Raw genomic sequence first — 4,332 nt, 5'->3', positions numbered from 1 at the left:
GTGTGTATGCAAGGCGCTGGGTGCCAAGGGGGAAAGCATGGTATTTTTGGCTGGACATCTCTGATAGATATCCAGTAAATAAATACCATCCCTGTCCCCTGGGCTCCACAGCACCACAGAAGGAGAGCTGATTTTGGCAGGTGGGTAGGGGGATTGTGCAACAAAGGCATTTAGGCATTTTTAAAATGCCTTTGTTGTACAACCCTCCTTCCCCCCTCTACCTCCCACTTGCCAAAATTCGCTCAACGGACCAAAACAAACTAACACAGACACACACACACATTCACACAGCAATCACTCTATAATTCACACGAGCATCCATCACCATACACTCACTCATAACACAAGCATACACGCATCCATACACATATTTAAATAAATAATAAATTAACATAAACGTACCTTCTGCAGGGGCCTGCGCGTGTGTGCTAAAACGCTCCACTCGAGGCTGCTCTGTCCGTATGTGCGAGGAGGCGCAGGAGCTCCCCCTCCCACATACAGACATGCAGTGCCCCAGCCAGCATTTCCAATGAACTATGCAAGGCTGGCGAAGCAAAACGCCCTCCCTTTGACAGTTCAGCCAGCCCAGGAGCACTCCCTCAGCTGGAAAAAGCAGCTGAGGGAGTGCTCATTGTATCACTGGGCTGACTCCTTGGTTCCTCCATAATGGATGAGGGGGGCACTGGGTGGGAGCCCCCTTGCCTTTATGGATGAGCTGCCAGGCTCGGCCTGGCCTATAGGGCAATAGGGCAATGCCCGTACCGAAAATACAAAATGCTAGTGTGGGCCAGTCAAAATGGGCCACCTTTTTGCCAACGTGGGCCAGTTTGATGATTTACTTCACTATGCAGCTAGTAGTTTTGACCATTGTTCCTGAATACATATTCTTTAAATATCACAATTTGCTTACATTTAACACAAAACACACCCTTGGGTACTATTCAAACAGTCTGTGACTAAAGTAATGATTATCCATTTGCAACAGCGGGCCCCCTTTTCATTGGTGCCTGAAACAGTTTCATGCTTCAGCCCGACCATGTGAGCCGCCCCTGCCCATATCCTCCAATCTAAAAAGACTGCCCCCAGTGATGCGGCTCTGCCCCACAGTTTGAATACCTCTGCCTTAGGGGTATCTGTGGATCCTGCCCTAACCTTTGGACTTTTCCTATCATCTCCACATTCACAGCCGGGCTCACCGGGGTGATCTCGAACCCAGGGCAGGGGGGTTTTGCAGGAGACCTGCAAGATGCAGTTCATGCTATAAGTGAAGGCATAAGAGTCATTTTGTGTGCCCGCCTACACCTGTCTCCCAATAAGGTGCGTAGTATGATCACCCCGCTACACAGGAAAAGCAATGAGGAATTTGTGGAAAGTCCAAGGGTCTTTCCAATCTGAATGTGCCTTTTGGCGGCCAAGTAAAATCAGGCCTTAATAAGAATTCCAGTTTTCATCTACAATAAGAAAGTGAGTTCTGACCAGGCACCCCATGGCCTGTATCCACTTATAAGGAATAGCTGGTGAAAAGTGCAAGTTTATATTTAGCGCAGCTGGGAGTAAGGATCAATTTCCTGCCTGTTATCAAAACAACGCAGATTGCAGCACACTCTCACAATTACACTATGGCCAATTTACAACCCGTGCTGGTTCATGGGGTAGGAGGCCTGGGCTGCACCCGCAAGAGCCTTGTAGAACGGCCTCCCTTGCATATCAAGTGCCACGCGCGCCTCTGGCACCCGCCTATGCATTGGTCATCCGCACTCTTGTTGGCGACATGTATTGGTGCACGGGGTGCGCTTTGCAGATCGTGCACTTTAAAGGGCATGTCACCTGCGATGCGTGTGTGTTACTTTTCCACTCCCGTTACGGGGATGCACATGACAAAGAAGCATGGAAATCGCCTGTCTCTGCATTTACACTGCTGCACTGCAAAGGTGGCATGGCTCTAAGAACTCTGTCTGCATTCCCCACGCGCCTGGGCGAGCTTCTGACAGAGCAGACCAGGCATAAGGGGAAGTACCATAGAGGGAATGCATTCCAGGGCACATCTCCCTGCGAATAAAGGAAGCGACACTCCACGTGGCAGGCCCACAGCCTGTTGTTTTTGCCTGGGGGAGGCCAACTGAATGTAGTATATACGCATTCCAGAATGCAGTTTGTTGTTTTGTAAATCAACATTCGCACACATCATGGCAATTTCTCCCACGTGTGTGCATACTGGGCACACGAATGTGGGAGCAATTATTTAGGAGCTGGTATAATTGACTGCAGGTGGTGGGAGTGGGAGCTTGCAACAAACAGTCACCAGCTTGCCCTCAGCCCTCCGCCCTAGTGGCTGCTGCTTGTCGTATTTCAGATGACTGGTAAACGGTATGCCATCTGAAATGCGTGTTTTAACGTTTAAACCCTTGTTCAGAAATTGGAATATAAAATTTAACCGAGACGCTCATGCTTTGCAAGAGCGTTTCTATGTGGGACGCTGTAAGGGAGCCATAGGTTAGAAAAATCCTTGCCTCGCTGGCTCGCTTGTGCTTTCCCCTGCGCCTGGCTTGCGTATATTCAGTCTTTGGCTGGCAGTGGGAAATGCTTCAATGTTGGGCAGGATACACTCACCACACTGTGATTCTTGTAGGCTATGTGTACCTTCTAAACTCACTTCTCCAAATGGGATGGCTAGTGTTTTGTTTTCTGCAAAACTGTTTTTAGCCAAGAAACATCAGAAACCAACACAACTGTATGTTGTGAACTTGTGACATCTATTTCACACACAGCCAGGTTTGGGTTTATGGGTTGGGGTTTGGAGTAAGGAGTTACAGTTGAAGGCAGTATGGGGAGTGGGACATTCAAGGGGATTTGGTATATGGTTTGCAATGATATTTGGTTGCTGCAATTATTTTCATTCTGCCAGTGCAAAGAAATCCATGGCAGCATCGCCACTGCAAGAACACATTTTTAGTTTAACGGTGCCCAATATAGGCCAACATGCCACTGTAAGAACACATTCATGCTGGCTGCGCACAATATATGCTAGCATGTCATTGTACAAGCATAGTCCTGCTGCCTGCCGTAATATATGCCAGTAATTTACACTTCATACTGTATCTACCGAATATATGCTGGTTAGCCATGGTATGGCACAGCCAGCCAGTGTTCATCTATAATAGAAGGAGACAATAGACATGAGTGATTTAGGGGCGGGGGTGAGGTGGGCCTTCTGTCACTCATGGCACGGTCTCTCTTATATTGGTATAGTCTACTACCACCCACTTGTCTATTCCAAGACATAGCTTAGCTTTGCCTTCAGCATTAGGACCTAATTTCACCACTACCGTAGCTTTGATTGCTCATGTTTTGACTCCACTTTCTACTTAATCGTTCACTTAATGGCCACCTGGAGCTTAGACAGAATGTTGTTCCCTCATTTTCCCTTTCCTTTTCTAGGAACAGTAGGATTGATTTCCCACCCCCACCCCCCTTTCCTTTTCTCTCTTCGCCAAGGAACTCCATTGAGTGATCCCATAACAGCTCTGAGTTCTTGATTCATTCCATAAGAATGACATGATGGCTACCAGATGATCCGCTCTTGCCTTTGATTTGTTCATTGGCTAATTGGATCCGACAGCACCAGTATCTTTTTAAAGATCACTTTACATATCCATACTAGGCCCGGATGTAGGCTTGTACCCCGTTGTAAGTTCTCAAGGGAGATAAAGCTGAAACTTGTAGACCCTGAAATGTACGTTTGATGTGCCTCAGCCCCATCGATATGTCCCAAATAAATCAGAACTCATGCTGAATTATTGATGGTTTGTAACACATATTCACATGCATGTGTGCGTATGTAAACTTAACTCTCAGTTACAACTAAGTTCATGCTGTTTTTTTATATGTGTAATTGATTACTTGAATGCGATATTCATGAGATGTATGAGTGATTTTGGTGTATTGCTGCCCCTTATTTCAGAAAGAATATTCATGTTCTTGTTTGACTTGTTTTCACTTGGAAAATGGTACTGAATTAGTACTTTAATTTGAATTCCTTGGTTCAATAAAATCGTTATCTATAAATCAATTACTACTAACCTAGCTTTTCAGAAATATACCTACAATTGTTAGATATGAATATTCTTTATAGAAGCATTTATTGTTTCACACTTATGAAATTTCCTTAAATGATGCAGGCCCACTTAACTCCATTAGAGCAATGTAAGAACATGTGTATGCTGGCTGGGCCTAATATATACCAGCATGCTACTGCAAGAACATATTTTCCTTCTGGATGTACCCAGTGTATGTCTGTATGCCACTGTGAGCACACATATTTATGCTGCCTTT

This window comes from Ambystoma mexicanum, chromosome 3q (genome assembly GCF_040938575.1).
Source record: "Ambystoma mexicanum isolate Mex_15411 chromosome 3q, UKY_AmexF1_1, whole genome shotgun sequence".
Lineage (NCBI taxonomy): Eukaryota > Metazoa > Chordata > Amphibia > Caudata > Ambystomatidae > Ambystoma > Ambystoma mexicanum.
Note: the sequence above shows the minus strand (reverse complement) of the source record.